At 26.6% G+C, this 20,592-nt stretch overlaps 1 long non-coding RNA gene across 1 annotated transcript; it reads right to left on the bottom strand.

The window, feature by feature from the left end:
• Positions 1–14,203: 14,203 nt before the first annotated feature.
• On the bottom strand, positions 14,204–20,391 carry LOC112695598 (uncharacterized). Its single transcript, XR_011862833.1, has 5 exons — positions 17,611–20,391; positions 17,312–17,525; positions 16,173–16,829; positions 15,949–16,003; positions 14,204–14,403 (listed from the first exon to the last, which is right to left on the bottom strand). It is a non-coding gene; the product is annotated as an uncharacterized lncRNA (long non-coding RNA).
• Positions 20,392–20,592: the final 201 nt, after the last annotated feature.

The raw sequence follows: 20,592 nt of genomic DNA, 5'->3' as shown, positions 1-20,592 counted from the left end.
GTTTACTGTCGGTTAGAGATTTACTACCATGAGTGCTTTCATATGTTTAAATTTTAAATTTAAATCTTAAATCATTACCATTTTAATTAATTAATTAATTAGTTATTAAAAAAATGACTTGAAACAAAAAGTTGGAATGTTATATTCTCACCCCTTTAAAAAAAAATTTTGTCCTCAAAATTCGTGTCTCCTAAGAAGATACTAATTCAACCTCACTTATTCTAGTAGATTTTATCTACATTTTCTTTCTATAGGGATATATGAAGGTTGCGAGAATCGGACCGGTCATTGAACCGGTTAAGTAACTAATTTAATGGTTTAATAGTTCAACCGGAGTTCAACTGGTTTAATTAAATATATAATAAATTTTTTTAAAAATTAACTCCCCCATATGTGAACTTCTGTAAATCAATCAAGTCACTCTTCAGAACATCCAAAACAAGTACCCAACCTAAGAATCATACTCAATCAAATCATAGGAAGCCATATAGTAATTTCAATGCAGAATTGTGGCACTGTTTTGATTTTGAATCAATAACAGCAAAACAACAATTCACCAAAACAAATATAAAATATTGGATTCAAAAATCAATCTCAGCAGAATAAATAAATTATACAATTGAATTTATAACTCAATTACAGTAGAATTAATTCAAGATCAATGGACTGAATTCAAATAAAAATTCAAAACATTAATATCTCAAAATCCAGCAGAATCATCAATAATACATCATATGCATGTTCAGAATAAATTTCAAATTTCAAAGTTATAAAGTCAGGGAGATAGAATCAGGGAGAGTTAGAGACTGAAACTTGGGACCTAAGAGGGTTGAAGGCTTGAAGCAGAGAAGAAGAGACTTGAGACCTGAGAGGGTTGTAGTAGAGACTAGAAACTCCATGCGAAGAGAAGCAACGACAACGAGACACAATGCAGAGCAGAGAAGCAGAAACGATGTCGGTGAGGGGGAGAAGCAGAAACGACACAGGCGAGGGGGAGAAGCAGAAACGACGCACGGGGAGGGGGGAGAAGCAGCAACGACCCACGGCGAGGAGCAGAAAAGCGGCAACCCACGGCAAGGAGCAGAGAAGCGATGACGACCCACGGCGAGGAGTAAGGACAGAAAGAGCTCGGACAGAGATGGCGAGAGAGAGAGAGAGAGAGAGAGAGAGAGAGAGAGAGAGAGGAGGGAGAGAAGGGTTCGGCGATGAGTTTTAGCTCTGAAGTGGAATGGTGGGAAGTGGCTATTCTTCAAGGAGAATAGGGGATTATAGGTGGTGGCTGTTCTTCGAATTCCAAAAGAAGATTAGGGTTCTCACTTTCTGGTGAGTGAGGGTATTGTGGGGGGAGGTGTTATGCGCTGGGTGAGAGAGAGAAAGGGGTGGGGTGGGAGGTGTTATGCGCTGGTTTCCTTTTTCTTTTTTTCTTTTTTTTTTGTAAATGGTGCCGTTTAGACTTGGAGGAGTGAACCGGTCTTATAAAAAATCGGTCCGGTTTAGCCAATTCACCGGTTAACCACCGATTTGACCGGTTTTTTGCAGAATGATTTTAATGTTTTATAGCTTAATCGGACCGGCCAAATAATCGGTTTTTGGTTAACCCGGTTGAACTGGTCAGTCCGGTCCGATTCTCAGAACAATGGGATATATGATAGTTCCAACATAAGGAAGTTCAATCAATCCATACATTTAAATAAACTAGATAAAGATACAACACAGTTATAATATCATCATGAACTAATATAATTTTAAAAGATAGATTTACATAACAAATAATATTATTTATTTTTTTGTGTCTTAAGTTATTAGTCTTCGTGTATCAGATTTAAACCACACAACATAATACGAAAATTTAAACAAGCAATAAAACATAACAAGACGCTTAAAAAAAATCTTGTAGCTAGTCATACTAAGGTAACGTTTGTTGGAGAGACAGAGACAGAAAGACTGAGACTGAGAGACAGAGACTAAGAGACAGGGATTGAAATAAATCTCAGTATTCTGTTTGGTGCAAAATGGGAGACAGGAATTAAAACAAGAATGAAAATATAATTTAATTTGCACAAAGGGTAAAATTGAAATTAATTAATTGAAATGAAAGTATTTTTGGTATAAAATGTTATTAAAGTTTTAGTCTCCATCTCTAAAAATTTCAGTTCCTTATGTCCTTATTTTTTGGAGGTACTGAAATACTGAAATTTTAGAGACAGAGACAGAAATTTTAATACCAGTCTCTGAACTAACAAACACGATACTGAGTCTCAATCTCTCAGTCTCTGTCTCAGTACCTCAAAACAAACGCTACCTAAAGCCTTTACTTTCAATGCCTCATAACCCATGCAGTTTTGCTTCATTCTTTTGACTAGTCTATTAATTATCTAATTAATAGTTTCCTTGTTATGAGGATATACTTATTTTGTTTAAATAATTTTAGATATTTTTTACTTATGTATATATATAATATACGTAAATATATTTAAGTCATATAAATTAATTATTTTTTTATTATCATTAGTTCTTTTGAACTCACAATTATTCACAATTATTCAATGGTTCTTTTGTCCTATCAATATCATGTATATATAATAATCTTCATAAATCATGATAATTTTTTTATTTATATATACATATATATTATTTGAGTAATTAATAGTTTTTCTTATTCTTAAAACAAATTTATTTTTTTAGATAATTCTAAATATTTTATTATTTATATATGCGTATCATATTAATTATAAGTAAATATATTTAAGTTATATATATTAATTATTTTTTTATAATTAATATATTTTTTATTCTCAGAATATATTTATTTTTTAATTATGATTTTTTTTTATATATAAAATTTTTTTAGCAGACAATCATTCAATAATTTTTTTATTTTTTATTATTAATATTAGTATACATGTAATATTCATAAATCTTGATAATTTATATTAATCATTGTAATCTTCATAAATTATTACTAAACATAAATTTGTATAAAAACAGTGGTATAATAAAAATAATAAAATTAAGGATGGTATTATAATGACGTAAAATAATGTTAATTATAATGGTATATTTATTTAATAGTAATAATGATAGAATTGATTTTTTTTAAGATAGAAAAATAAACTTTTAATTAATACTAAATTAATTTGATATATATTAATTATAGTTATTAACATATTTATGCCAATTATATATATATATATATATATATATATATATATATATATATATATATATATTATTGGAGAACTAAATTTTATCCTAATATATTATTTATTATAGGTTATTATATGATTATACGTGTAATTAATTATACATTAATATATATTAATAAAATTTTAACCTAACCAAATATATTATTGGACATCTAAAATTTTCGATAAATACTGTTGTAATAAAATTTTAACCCAATTACTAATTTATTTTATTATTTATTTACAATAATTTTACATAATTGATTAAAATAATTATCATCAAAGATATTATTCATTATTAGCAGAATTTTTAACTTAAATATTTTATTTTTTTCCTTAGTTATACTGAGAAAAAATAAGAATTAAAAATAAATTTAAAAAAAGTTCATATAATAAAATTTAAAAATAACATATCCAAAAATAATAGTTGTAATATATAAATTGAGACAATAATTTAAATTTTTTAAAATTAATTTAATCAAATACTAATATTAAAATTAAATTATTTAAATAATATTTAAGCTATTCTAGTCTTTAGACACATATATATTAGAGTCATTCTATTAACGACATCCAACTGAAACAATGTCATCAAATCGAGCATTTAGAATCTGTACAAATGTAGATCATTCTCTTGTTAAATAAGTTTCATTATCCGTCATTGCTATATAATATAGCAAGGTATAAAATAGACACATCGAAAAGCTAAATTGACATTTATTTCATCAATGGTATTGCATTAATGCAGCAGAAAGCCAGTAATTTTTAAAAAAAATTATAATATTTTATAAAATTATTTTTATTATGAAAATTTAAAAGAAAAAAATTTAAATACATAACTAATATTTGAAAATTGTATCTCTAAAATTGACATAATTCTAGCAAAATTGAACCTAAATTGAGATAATTAAATCTCATTATATGCTCCAATTCAAAGATTTTTGGATAGACATAAAAAGTATAAATGGGTGGAATTTGAACTACTTGATCTATAAAGCTTCTTAAAAGCAATTGTTCGATAGACGAAAAGAATAAATTTGAGTAAGAATAATTATCAGATTATCAAAAGAATAATAATAGATTGACTACATAAAAAAAATATCATAAAAAAATCATAATGTGTACCTTAAAAGAATCAATTTCGATAAAAAAAAAAAACAAATAATACATTCTTATTCTATGATGTAGTAAAAAAAATAACAAATTAAAAAAAATTAAACAAAATATTTTGGTTCTCAAACTTAGATTCATGAACCACCAATAAAATATTATATATAACCTTTAGTAGTACAAAATTAATTATTGATATCGATATCAATTTCTCGTTAATTAATACACATGTGCATTATAGAGTATTTTAATAAAGCTATTTATATTAGTATCATATTTATGCCAATTAGAATCATAAATTTACATTTAATTTTTTTATTATTAATATCAATCTCTATTTGTCATAGATTATATTTGATTAAAAATCTACTTAATATACTAAAACTGGGTTTTCCCCTAACTACTAAAGGTGACGTGTCGATCTCTCATGCCTCCATTTTCCCTCCAAAACAAATAAAATTTTTTTTCTATTCTAAATTATTTTATTGTAATTATATTGCAATTAATACTAAATGAATAATATATAATTATACTAATTTAGCAACATATCTTCATTATAATTATATCAAATCAATATTTAATGCACTATTAAACTACTTATCAATTATCAATTAAAAATACTTTTAATAATTTTAATGATAATAATAATATCAATAATAATAATAATAATAATAATAATAATAATAATAATAATAATAAATCTTTGTTACCCGATTCACGTATATCAAATAATTTTTCTAAATTATTTTATAAAAAAATATCTTTAATATAATTATATTGTAATTAATATTTAATGAATAATATATAATTATACTAATTTAGAAACATATCTTCATTATAATGGTATCAAATCAAAATTTAATGCATTATTAAAAAATTACCTTAATAATAGATAATTTACATATTTATTTTTGTTTTACTAAAGTCTATATATAGTGTTTTCCTGTCGTACATGAATCTAAATTTGAGAGTCAATTCATAATTTTATATTTAGTGTTTTTTTTACTACTTCATAGAATAAGAATGTATTCTTCGTTTTTTATTGAAGTTGATCCTTTTAAGTACAATTTATAATTTTTTATAATATCATATACTCATTCTATTATATTATTCTTTTGATAATTTTTTATTTGTTGTTACTCTAAGTTATTCTTATCGTCTAATGTTCCAGTTCGATTTTTTTTGCCACAATCATTTACAATGCATCACATCTATGAAAAACCTCATCGAGTTGTCTTCACTGATTCGGGTTCCAACTACATGGATGTAAGCGTTCAAAGAAGAGGCAATAGTCTCTACTTTACCGAAGGATGGTTGGATATACTCACCTATTATGACCAACCCAATGGAATGTGGTTAAAGTTAGATTTCTTAGGAGGAGCTCGATTTTTGATTGAGGAATTGCATCTGCGGAACTTTATAGGGTAAGTTCAAGTTCCATCCCCTCCATGCTTTTTACGTCTGCCCGAAAATCTTCGAAGTGGAGCACATAATGAAATTGAATTCCCTCATTTTCAGTTCAGTTTTGCTAAATTCGTGACAAATGCAGATATGCAATTTCAATGATTGGTAATATATTTAAATTTTCTTAGTTTAAACTGTTAATTATTAGAATAACTTTTTAACATATTTTAATTTTTTCAGAAATTACTAGCTTTCTTTTGCATGCATGCAATGCCATTGAGGGGAATAAGAGTTAGTTTGGTTTCTCGGTATGATAATTCTATATCTTGCCACATTGCATGGATAGCGGATGATGAAGTTTATCTAACAAGAAGATGGTCTGATTTTGCACGAATTCTAAATATTGAAACTTACGATGTTATTTCAGTTGGTTGTCGTTATAAGAATAATTCTATACTATACGTGACTAAGGACTAGAATAGGTTCAATATTGTTTAGATAATTTGGTTTTATTATTAGTATTTGATTAAATTATAATTATAGAATTTTAAATTATTGCCTCAATTTATATATTACGATTATTTTTTGTGAATTTTGCTATTTTTAAATAATTTAATAAAATGAAGTAGTGTCAGATATTATTAAGTTTATTTTTATTCTTTATTTATTTATTTGTATTTTCATTATATTTGATAAAAAATTAACTTATACATATATTAAATCGTTGACCTAAAGATAATATATTTGCCAATAAAAACAGATTTTATTTATAATTGGAATAAAATTTATTTGCCAATAATCGGCGGATAAAATTGAAATTACACCCGTGTCATATAATTATAATTAATTAATTGGTATAAAATGAAATTATACATGTGCCATCAGTAATAATCTAAATAATTATATCTTAACAAAATATAATTTGAAATAATTTATAAACAATTATCTTAACAAAAATAATTATTTAATAATTGATTTAAAAATCAATGCAAAAAATAATTATTAATAATAGTATTATTAACTGGGTAAATAATATAATTTTAAATTATTACTTGAAATATAAATAATATATGGAAATTTATTGAGTAAATCAATGATTTTGTACCTTAATAATTTGACAATTATTACTCAATTAACCAGTTAATTGAATTAGTAATAACAATTTCCAATTTCAAATTTTGTATATTAAGTAGTTATTAAAAACTGGGTAATAACGATTTATACGGAAAAATCATTGATAAATTCAATTAACCATATAGAAGATAATATACTAACAGTTTTAGTATATTATTTATGGAAAGCGAAATTATTTCCTCATATTTTCTATTAAAATTGAAATTAGTAATAGTTTAAAAAAAGGTTTATTAATAAAATTACTAATAGTCACATTTTTATGCACAAGATATATATTTTCTATATATTATTTAAAAAATATAATGAAACATGAATAATAAATGAGTATGTTATTTCTTTGACTAGCTAATTAATGCAAAATCGAGTATCCTTTTTTATTCGATTGAGGTCATATTCTGTTTGGTGAAAGTTTCAATCACCTTAATTAAATCATGTGTTTGTGCCTTAACTTATACAGGTAGTAATATGTTACATATTATTTGGTATATCTAAGTAGTTATTTCCCATAGTGGAGATGTAAAAAATATTATTAAGGTTTATTGCCAAATAATTAGTGGATGAATAATAGTAGATTATATTATTTTGGGAAAGTATTTTCATTATAATTATATCAAATCAATATTTAATTATGATAAAATATGTTAATTATAATTATATTATAGAATTATAATAATTACGATATTTATGTTATATATTTTAATCATTTATGTACGTAAATAATTAGAAATTAAAATATAACTTATAATTACCCGTGCCATGCAAGATTAAATAAGATATATAATAACATAGATAATTTGTTACTTATGCTGATTAAATACAATAAATATATATTAATTTAGTTAAAAAAAACATTGTCTTCTATATTTTTCTATTTATTTTTTTTAATTCATTAAATCCAATCAATTATAATAAATTAATTATATCAACTAATTAATTCAATTAATTATTTTTAATTTATTTTTTGAATTCAATAAATCAAATAAAATTAATTATACTAATTATTTGTATTGACTAATTGATTTGATTAATTCTTAAAAATATTTTTATTTAATTTATTTAATTTATTTAAGTATAACTAATTAATTATTTAATTTTATTAGGATAAATATCAAATTCTATTTCTAATATAAAAATACAAAATTTTATTCATTCTATTTTTATTTTACCACTATAAAAGACCATATATGCTAGAAGAAAATATCATTCATTTACCAATTACTCTTTCATTGGGTAGCTTTTACAACAATTATTTTTCTTCCTATGAGGCGCCGTCACAAGAAGGCAACTATCATGAACACAAATCAGCACACACTCTTCAACTCCCGTGCTCATCATTTAGAGCAATATATGATATGTTATCCATTAAGCATTTATAGACCATGGTGTTATCATATTTGCATAAATAAATAAAAAATTCATAATTAAGCTTAAGTCATTTATCTATTTGTGTGGTATATTGTAGTCTGAAATTACTTTTTGTTTGTGTTGTGCAATGATATTATGGTTTAATTTAAGCTTTTATCTCATCCTTTTTTCTTAGATATTAAGTTGATGTATTTTTATTTATTATTATTGAAGCAGATGTGATATAAAATTTGTAAAAAAAAAAACTTACATTCAATTTATTTTATTATAGTCTTCTATTCTTCTATTTTTTATTCTTTTATTCATTTTATTTTCTTTTTAAATATCATATAATTTATTATAATTTATACCAATTAATTAATTATAATTCATTATATCAGTTAGTTTAATTCATTAATTTATAATATACATGATCAAATAGATCATTTGTTACTTATACGTTTATTTTTCTAAAATCTAAATCTAAATAATTATATTTTCAGTTTTTTTATGAACAAAATATTATTAATAATGAATAATAATTAAGCATTCATACTTTTAATTAAAGTGTTTGGATGATTTTTATATTTATTAATATTAATTATTGATTATTTTTTCATAAATAAATTATATTATAATTTTATGTTAGTTCATAATTGATTAATGATTAATGTTTATAAAGCTATGTTACTCTAAATTTTATATTTTATAAATATTTTATTTAAATATATTTTTTTAACATAAAAATGTATTATTTTTAATAATATCATAATTTTATATTTTTTAATTATTCTAAATGAATATTTTATCAAATACTAATTAAAGTTATTCTTCCATTTGCTTTTACTAATATATTTTCTAACTATTATATAAAATTAAAATCGTATTAATAAATTTAATATTAAAGTTAATTTGACTTTTTATTATTTAAAGTGTTTTTCAATCAATAATTTTATACTCTTTACTTTTTTTAATTTCATTTTGAATTTTAATTTAGTACTCAAAGGTAGTGAAATTCTATTGATACTGAAATAAAGTTACAAAAGGGTCCATAGGGTAGAATAAGTAAAATAATGTGATACCACATTGCAACATTCAAATGAAATAATTTAGGATCTAAAATGTTTATCTTTCTCTTTCTCATCGTCTATTATATTATCTATCCTATCATATAAAAATCGAATTTTTACCTTTAATGATAGAATCAACGTAGCATGCTTCTGTATTATTTTGTTTAACTCATTAAAGTCAATTCATTATGATGAATTAATTATATCAACTAATTGATTTGAATAGATATTTAAGTATCACACAATTTAAAATTATGTATATTAATTATTTGATTTAATTTTTATGATATATAAATTTAAGGAATAAATTAAAATAAAATAATTTATTACTTATTTAAATTGAATACAACAAATATAAATTAATTTAGTTAAAAATTTACTATTTTCTAATCTTCTATACATAAAAATGACAAAACAAAATTATAAAAATAATCTTTTTATCACTTTTGCTATTTTAATTTTATTTTCTTTGTTTTTTATGTATAATTTTATTTTATATTAACTTTTTTTATTTAATAATAAAATATACTCATATTAGTTCTATCATATAATAATATATTTTTCTCCTATATTAATCAAAAAATTTCAATAGTTATTAACTACATCTAATAGAATGACTGAGAAGTGAGAACTACGAGAAGTTAAACCCAGGTTCAAAATGCTAAAACAAAGAAAAGAAAATAGTGAATATATGATTAGAGAAAAATGTATAATAATGACAAAATATACTAAAACTGGATTTTTTCTCCAACTAATAAAAGTGAGGTGTTAATTCCTCATAAATTTATTTTTTCTCTAAAATAAAATTACTATTTTCTTTTCTAAATTTATTTTAAAAAAATATATTTATTATAATTATATTACAATTAACATTTAATGAATAATGTATGATTATACTAATTTAGAGAAATATTTTTATTATAGTTATATAAAATCAATATTTAATACATTATCAACTAATAAAAGTGAGTTGTCAATTCCTCATGAATTCATTTTCCCTCCAAAATGAAAGTACTATTCTCTCTTCTAAATTTATTTTAGAAAAATGTCTTTATTATAATTATATTACAATATTACAATTAGCATTTAATGAATAATGCATAATTATAATAATTTAAAAAAATAAAATAAAGTCCAGTAATTTATCTTCCGACTGCACACGTGTATAGAATAACTTTTAAGAAGGAGTCATGTATAGTAAATACGGTCGATGATTGTAAAACTGTATACTAACATTGATATAATATTATTTTAGGTATATATTTTGCAGGCATCAAAGAAAAGTGTTGAGTTATTTTTTAGTAAATTTAAATTATTCATTGTTTATTAGAGAATTTTGTGCATTAGAATTTTCTAATAATTTATTATTTATTTTGAGCTAATTTTGATATGTTCTTATTTCACAGTAAAACAACATATAAAAATTTGTTGGTAGGTCTAAGTATTATTAAGTTATTTATGGTCACATTGAGTATATATGTTTGATTTATTAAAGAAAGTAGATTACTAAAACTAATTAATAACTATTTAGAGTTAATATATTTAACACTAGCTTAATAAAAAACAAATAATACATAACATGTTATATTTTTATTAATCAAATTATTATAATTTAAATTAATCTTAACAAAATAATTTAAAATTATAATTTTAATCTTATCACGTGCATGGCACGGGTTAATATACTTGGAAATTACTGCACGATGAATGTGGTATATAGAGAAGTTTTTGAGAGCCTATAATAAAAAGGTAATAACAAAATGTCTTAATAAATCTATTTATTTATTAAAATTTATTACTATCACTTAAAATAATTTAGAAATTCTAGGAACTAATAGATGAATTCTTATTGTACATTAATAGTTTGAGAATATTAAAATTATCATAAAAATTCGTATAATTTTATTCTCTTGACAAACAATTTTATAATTACGTTAATCATATAATTTTATATACAAACATTGATACAATATTATTTCATGTATATATTTTGCAGGTATCAAAGGATAGCATTGAATTGTTATTCAGTAGGTTTAAATTATTTATTGTTTATTACAAAACTTTCTGCATTAGGATTCTCTATCAATTTGTTCTTCATTTTGAGCTGATTTTAATATTTTTTTTTTACTTCACAGTATACCAATATATAAAACTTTGTTGGTAGATTTAAGTACTACTAGATTATTTATAGTCATATTGAGTATATATACCTGATTTATTGAAAAAGTAGATTAAATAACTATTTTATAGTTATTACAATTAACACTATATTAAGAAAACAAAAACAACGCATACAAGTTATTTTTTTATTAATTAAATTATTATAATTAAAATAAAATTTAACATAACAACTTAAAATTATAATTTCAATTTTATCACGTGCATGGCACGGGTGATTAAACTTGTTATATTATAATGATTGACCATTAGAATGATTGATAATTAATATAATTAAAATGATTGAAAATATTAATAATTGACAATTTGTCTAATTATGCATTAAATGTTCATTTTCATATATAATTATAAGGATACTTTTCTAAAATAAGTTAAGAAGAGGGAAGTATTAAGATTATGAAAATCGGTTTGGACCAATCGATCGAACCGGTTGAATCGTGAACCGCTGAAAAAAATAGTTCGAACAAATGTTAAAACCGTAGATTTTAGAAATCGTAGTTAAATCGGTGAAGTGGTCAAGAATCGGTCAGTCGAACCAAACTGTGATCCGACCGATTTTTTGAAAAGGCAACAAAATGTTGCCGTTTCACTCACTGAGGCACTCAGCAAGCCCTAACTCCATCCTTGCATACCCAGAACTAACATTCTAGACTCCAGGGTGCCTCTCACACTATCACACACACTCAGTCCAGGGAGGACTTCTCTCAATCTCATCGAGCTCCTGGTCGTCCTTCACCTCCGTCCAGCCACTGCCTCGTGCCGCCGCCGTCGTTTCCTTCGAACAGCCATTGTCTGCTCACTCAATTCCCTTCCATCGCGCAGTAGCTATCGCAACCCTCGAAGCCTCCGTTGTGCAACCTTCAAAGCCTCCATCACGCAGCAGCCATCGCAACCTTCGAAGCTACCGTCTTATCTATGGACTGGATGGATATTGAACTTGACCTATAAAACTCCTTAGAAGCAATTGTTTGATAGACGAAAGAAATAAGTTTGAGTAAGAATAATTATCAGATTATCAAAAAAAATAATAATAGATTGGCTACATAAAAAAATATCATAAAAAAATTATAATGTGTACCTTAAAAGAATCAACTTCAATGAAAGACGAAGAATACATTTTTATTCTATGATGTAGTAAGAAAAATAACAAATTAAAAAAAATTAAACAAAATATTTTGGTTCTCAAACTTAGATTCATAAACCACCAAAAAAATATTATATATAACCTTTAGTAGTACGAAATTACTTATTGATATCGATATCAATTTCTCGTTAATTAATACACACGTGCATTATAGAGTATTTTAATAAAGCTATTTATATTAGTATCATATTTATGCCAATTAGAATCATAAATTTATGTTTAATTTTTTTATTATTAATATCAATCTCTATTTGTCATAGATTATATTTGATTAAAAATTATATTATAATGATTGACAATTAGAATTATTGATAATTAATATAATTAGAATGATTGAAAATATTAATAATTGACAATTAGTCTAATTATGCATTAAATGCTCATTTTCATATATAATTATAAAGATACTTTTCTAAAATAACTTGAGAAGAGAAAAGTATTAAGATTATGAAAATCGGTTTGGATCGGCCGATCAAATCGGTTGAACCGTGAACCACTAAGAAAAGCAGTTCGGACAAATACTAAAACCGTAGATTTCATAAATCGTAGTTAAATCGGTGAACGGGTCGGGAACTGGTCAGTCGAATCGAACCGTAGTCCGACCAGTTTTTTGAAAAGGCAACAAAATGTTGCCGTCTATGAAGCACGGATTCTCTCATGGTGCCGGCGTATCCGTGTCGGACACGAATCCGACGCCGACACTCGGTGGATACTTCAAACGAGCGTATCGGCGACGTGTCTTTTTGCGGTGCAGAATTTTGGTGGAGCGGTCACGAATCCGAACGAGTCCGACCCAAATTTTGGTGGAGCGGTCACGAATCCGAACGAGTCTAACCCGATTCAGATGTTCATGAGACGGATCTTTCTGTTGGACTGTAAATCTTCAATTGATTTTGTGATTTTATGGCCCGATTAACCAATTTTTTCTTTATAATTGATTCATGATGGACTTGGAGGAGAAGAAATTGATACATTTTCTATTAGCGAGATGGCAAGAGTAGATTAAAATTTTTTATTTTTTTTAATAATTGCATAATTTTAAGATTTTTTATACAATTATATTTACTCTTATATTTACAATATGATATTTTATTAATTTAATATATTATTTAAATTTTAATTCACAACGTATCCTAAACGCGTCGTATCCAATTTTTATAAAAAGAACGTGTCGGAGTATCCGTGTCGTGTCGTGTCCGTATCGCGTGTCGTATCGGTGCTTCCTAGGTTGCCGTTTCACTCACTGAAGGACTCAGCAAGCCCTAACTCCATCCTTGCATACCCAGATCCAACATTCCAGACTCCAGAGCACCTCTCACACTGTCACACACACTCAGTCTAGGGAGGACTCCTCTCAATCTCATTAAGCTCCTGGTCGTCCCTCACCTCCGTCCAATCACTGCCTGGTGCCGTCGCCGTCGTTCCTTCGAACAGCCACCGTCTGCTCGCTCACTTCCCCTCCATCGCGTAGTTGTAACATCCTCAATACCAGAATGTCCCGCTTCCGGCTGCGCCACTCTGATAGCAAGAAGTATTACGACTACTTTATATACTTAATATTAAAATAGGAGCCTTTGACTCGATACAGTATCGCTAATTTCTTTGAAAACAGGAAACAAATACTTTATCTTAAAAAAAACAAACAGGCAGAGATTCATATACAAGACTTCTTACATAATAGCTTATAATATAATATACATATAAAACATACAACTCATATCCCTCTTACAAAATTGTAATAACAAAGACGAGGGAAGAAAAGTTATCTAATTAATTCAACATCATATAAACCAAAACGTAATATAACTCTTCGTAATGCTCCTTCATCCGATTCCTGGAAAGGTAAAGCTGTAGGGGGTGAGAACCTAAACACACGATCTCATCACGGAGTTTCAGAATTGTCATAAGATATTTAGTAAGAAAATTGTTTTTAAGCTCAGTGATATCAATGCCTTATGAATCTTTTAAAAATCAATAGCTAATCATTCAAAACCTTTTCAAAGAAACAATGTTTAATCTTTCAGAAATCCAAAACTTTTTTTTTCTTATAAGAAAATCTTAATAAGAAACCAACCACGCAATCAATCAATACAATCATCAATTCAGCACCAAAATTTATTCTCGAGAGTAGCACACCAGGACAAACACAGGTAAAACAGATAAGGAAAGCACAGGTTTAGGTAGCAGTTACAGCAAATAGTTTTAGTAACAGTTTAACAATTAGGCAAACCAAAACAAGTTCAAACCCAAGCAAAGCATACAAATACATATGATGCATGCCTGTCCTATGGTTAATGAGTTCATCTGTCGGTTATACAGCCAACCCGACAAGTCCGGTTTGCTAAACCATTGGACTGTCTCCCGACGCGCATCCCCATGAGTCTATACATAGCTTTTTCTCACATATATATCAAATCGCTCAATGGGAGTACCATTCCCAGAAATTTATAAGTGCTCGGTCACCCTTACGTCGTAAGGTCAACAGAGTATTGAGTCTCAACCTAGAGCAAGTGGTGGCAAGCCACTGCGTCTACCCAGGGAAAATCGTGTCTTAGATAATTCAAATTCATAAGCCATATGAATAATTCATTCAACATTCATCAATATCAAAGTCATTCTCAATATCATCATCATTCGTCTATCCATATCTCATTTCCAAATTCAATTAAAAATCATATTTCAAAGTCAATTCTCATCATCCTTCTTTCCATTCCGTTCATCAACAATCCCAATTCAAAATATAATTCTTTCTTTTCTAAATAAATCAATCCTAAAACATATCATGCTTAAAACCAAATCTTTCCAAAAAATTACTTCAAATGAAACTTCCAATTTTATAAAATTTCGACAGCACCTCCTCTGAAATTCGAACTCTGCCACCCTTTTTGGGTCCCGTCCAAACCTTCCTCAAACCCTTTCTCAATCATTTCCAAAATCTCAATCATTTTCCAAAACTCAACCAGTTCTAACATCAAGTTATTTTCAGATCCAACCATTTCCAATAATAAATCTTTTTTCAAAATTAAACCAACTCAAATATTAAATCATTTATAAAATCAAAATAATTCAAAATTAAACCGCTTCCAAAATTAATTCATTTTCATATCTCAAATCATTTCCAAAGCCAATTCATTTACATTATCAAAATAACTTCAAAATCAAGAAAAACCACTTTTCATAATAATCAACTAAATAACTTTTAAAACTAATTTCTTCTCAACAATTACATACCACTTAAGCAATAATCAATCAATCTATCATTCAGTCCAATAAACAACCACATTTATACAACAATCATAATCACAGACATATGTTTCTCACATTAATATCTATTTATAACAACTCTATAAGATAGAATAAATTTTAAGAAAACTCCTACCTCGACTCGTCTAAACCATAACTCAAAACGTGTCAACAAAACCTTTTCTCTTAACCTGAAACCAACATCAATCGCAAACTCAGTCCCTGATCACTTTCGAAGCACTCACAGCAACTTAAAAGACATGCAATGCTCAAAACATGACCCTACGTTACCAGAACCTCAGAATTTATAACTAAACATAACAGAATACTAACACGTGTTTCTGAAACATAAATACTTACCGAGCTAAGAAAACGAAACAGCGGCGGTCGCTGAACCGGTTTGGCGGCAGCTCTGTCAGCCACCTCGAGTGGCAGCGGCAACTAGAACTCTAGCGACGGCGGCTGTAACAAACATGCAGCGGTGATAAAATCAAATGAAACAAAAACCAACTTAAAATCTTACCAGCGGGAGATCTCAGTGGCGGCAAAGATGTTCTCCGGCGGCAGGAGGTCGGGCGCACCTTCAGTAGCGGCGACGGGGCTCGCGGTAGCGGCTGCTAGACTCAACGGCAAAAGCGATGCCATACGTGTATCCCCTCTCTCCTCGCGAACTCTCTCTCCTCGGCTTCAATGGTGACGACGGCGGCTCCAAGGCAGACCAGTAGCAACGGCGACGGCTCGGGCTGGACGGACAGCAGCAGCGGCGACGTGCTTCCTGGCGAAGATGACGGCGGCCACATGGACCCGCGAAGACGACGACGAACGCGAGGCAGTGGCGGCTTCTCCTCTGCCTGCGTCTCTACTCCCGACGACGGCCTAGGCGACCCAATGGCATGGCCTAGCAGCTCCGGCACCCTTCCACCGACGCTTTCTTACCCTCGGATCTCCCTTTCTTCCTCCCTCCTTCCTTCTTTCTTTCTTTCATTCTTTTTCTTTCTTTTTCCTTTTTGTCTGAAGCTGATAAGGGTTATTAGGGTTTGGGAAAGGGAAAGACGGTGGGGATAAAATGTTAGAATTATGGTAGTTTAGGTAATAGGAATAGAGTATTAATTAAAAACCTAATTTAATTTATAAAAAATATTTTAAAAATATTATTTGATTATTAATTTATTAATTAATTTTTAATTGAATATTTTAATTTAAAATTAAAGATAATATAATTAATTTTTTTAGTTGATAAAATTAAAATATTAAATTCTAGAATCTCTATTATTTAATTAAATTGTATAAAATTTTTATTTTTTTGCAACTATTAACCTGTATAATTTAAATATAGAGAATTATTCAATAATTATAAAATTAAGTAAAATTTTTAATTTAATTGTCAAAACTTGATTTAATTACGTTTAATAAAATAATTTTTAAAAAATAAAATTTTTAATAAATAAATAAATTGAAATTAACTCATAATAATATTTTTCAAAAATTATGGGTCTTACAACAGTAGCCATCGCAATCCTCGAAGCTTCCGTCGCGCAACCTTTGAAGCCTTCATCGCACAGCAGCCATCGCAATGTAACCTTTGAAGATACCGTCTGCTCCACCACTCTGTCTCCCTTAGTCACTCGATGTCTCTGTCTCTGTTTCTCGGTGTTTCTGTCTCCCTCTTCAACCACTGTCTCTTGCATGTCCTCTAGGTAACTTTTCTACATGCTGGAGGGACCAAAGGAAACCTTAGTCACAGAGGCACACAGACTCACTCACTCACTCCTCTCCTCTCTCAAGTCTCCACTCTCACCTCTTACATTTTCAGTCTCCACTCTCACTCTATGTGGAGCCACTGCCATTTTCGTCTAGCCACCGCCACCGTAGTAACAGCTGTCCAGTTATATTCTAAACCTTACTTTTGATTTCTTAGCATGATTAATTGTTGTAAAACTGTCGTCGTGATTCCTTTTTTTTGTTAGTGTATAAGGTTTTAAGAATTCTATTTTAATATAAACAAGTTTTAAATTATTCAATATTATCCAATTATTATTAGAAAATCAATAATATTTAATTTTAATATGGAGGTAAATGCGACTCACAACATTATCAATATAAAAACTATTTTCTTTTATTCTAATTATAAGAATTTAAAATTTATATAAAAACCTAAAAAAATAGTATTATAAAAAAATTTGATCAATAATAAAAAAGAATAACTTAATTAATAATATTAATATCTATATTATTTATATCAAAATTTAACAGTAAACTAATATTAAAATCATTTAAAAAATTTTAAGATAAAATTAAAAAATTAAAAAATACCTAAATGAAACTATGTTAGAATTTAACCCAACTGTAAAAATCAGAGTACTTTACTTTGTATTAAATAATCATCTAAAGAAAGTATATAAAAATGTAGACTCTAGAAGATATACTTTTTCATTATTTTTGCCCATATTTATCAAAAGATTCAGATTGTTAATTTATATTATTATTTTACTCCAATTCAAGGCAACTAAAATTTTCAACTCTTTCGGTATCATAACAAAACTTTATTTTATAGTGATCAATTATGCATTTATGCTGAATTAAAAGAGTTTAGATTTATATTTCTTTTTAGAATTAATATTAATAACATATATAATGTTATATTTAAATATTTATTAAAAATAAAAAATACACTTACTTTTTTATATTTTGATGTTAATTATCACTACACTTAAAAATCTATTTTATCATATATTTTTAATCAAGTGTTGATCATTTATATTTAATATATTTATAATTTTTTATTTTTAAGTAAATATTAATGAAACAAATCCATTTCACTCATATTTTTTTACTACTTCAATTTGTTCATATAATTCTACAAAATTAAATAAACTATTTATTAGTGAAGTATTTTCTATTAGATAGGCAATAATATTAATTAAGTTAAAACCTAACAGTATTCAAATAAAATATTAAATATTCAAAATTTGTTTCATTGATTCATGTTTATTAACTATTTAATCTTTAAATGTATGAACTACTTGTTTCTCCCCGTTTTTATATGTAGAAAGTGATGTGGAGTAAAGAAATAATGGAAATCAATAACAAGGAATAAGATGAATAAATAGGTGCATTGGGTGATAACTTCTAATAGGAATGCATGAATTCTTGTGCAATAATGATTGTTGAACTATATATATTAGTGATGTATATTGCAGATTTTAATTGTATTAGTTTGGATTCTTGGGAAGCTAATTAGACAATAATACAAATTTACATTAATTAATCTAAATTTCTTGTGAAGATGCACCTTTAACACCATAAATGGGTGCATTCGGTGATAACTTCTGATCGTAATGCATAGATTTTTGTGCAATAATTATTGTTGAACTATATATATTAGTGATGTATATTGCAAGTTTTAACTGTATGAGTTTGGACTCTTGGAAGCTAATTGGACAATACTACAAATTTACAATAGTTAGTCTAAATTTCTTATGAAGATGCACCATCAACCTTTTATGTTCGCTTAAGTAAATAAAATATTCCATTCTTTCAACTTACAATAGTTTAAAGTAAATAAATTATACCATGTTTTTAATTTATAATGTTTTAAAGTAAATAAAAATAATTTCTAACTAAAATTCAATTAATAAATTTCCAAAATATTTTTACCATTCAATAGAAGTGATATGCTCTTTTATAAGTAAGGAACCATAGTGAGTTAGTTGATCTTTGTATTAACTAATAACAATATAAAAGCTGAATAGTGTTAACTAATGAGCTGAATATATTTTATGAATCGAGTACAATGTTTTGAGTATTTTTGTTTGAATGTTTATATTATTTTACTTTTTTAGATGATAATATATTTTATTATATTGTGTTAATAATTTCTTTTGTTCAAAAAATTTATTTTATGATATTAAATAAATTTTATTTTGAAGTAAAATATATAATTATCATATAATTTTGTTCTCAGTATCATTTAATTTGAATATTGTTAATACATCAAGTGAGAGAATTTGAAGATGTAAATAAAATTTATTACATGTATCAATATTAATAATGACGATAATAAAATTCACAAAATTAAACAGATATGAAAAAAATAAAAAATATTTACAAAATAAAAAATATTTATTAATAATATTTCATAGATAGATTTTTACAATCCATGTAAAGAAAACAAAGTAGATTAGAGCATATACATGGTTTATATGATAACCAAACTATCTAAAAAGAAAGACAATAAAAAACCACTTATCAGAAATAAAAAACACAAAAAAATATTTAACCAACCACAAGAGGGTAGATCGTCTTAGTCTTCCTCAGCCCTTTGGCCAGACCCACCACTCCTTTAATGTAGTCACCATTTCCAGCAAGGAAAGTCACGAAGGCACGACTTGAAGCTTTGCGTTGTTGTTCACCCATGGTGCCATTGGCCGTCACACTTGTCAACATATTAGGGGCCATATTGATCGAGTGAAGAAAGAAAGAAGAAAATGAGAGAGAATAAGCAAAGATTCTCAGAGACAAAAGTGAATACAACTAAATTAAAGAGAAAATGTTTTGCTTTTGTTGGAATTGCTGTGGTGAATTTGTGTTGCAGCTTGGGTCGTTTATATAGAAAGTTGGGGGTTTCAGGAGGGTATTTTAGTCAATGTTTGATCCAACGGTTACAGAGATCATTTTGGAATTCAACGGTCCTAGATAGACCTTCATTAAATACATTTCTTCTTTATTAGGCATTTTTAACTCATAATTAATAATAAATAATTAAATATTCGCTTAATCT

The sequence above is a fragment of the Arachis hypogaea genome, chromosome 6, assembly GCF_003086295.3.
Source record: "Arachis hypogaea cultivar Tifrunner chromosome 6, arahy.Tifrunner.gnm2.J5K5, whole genome shotgun sequence".
In the NCBI taxonomy this organism is placed as follows: Eukaryota; Viridiplantae; Streptophyta; class Magnoliopsida; order Fabales; family Fabaceae; genus Arachis; species Arachis hypogaea.
Note: the sequence above shows the minus strand (reverse complement) of the source record. Positions and strands in the feature narration are given on the sequence as shown.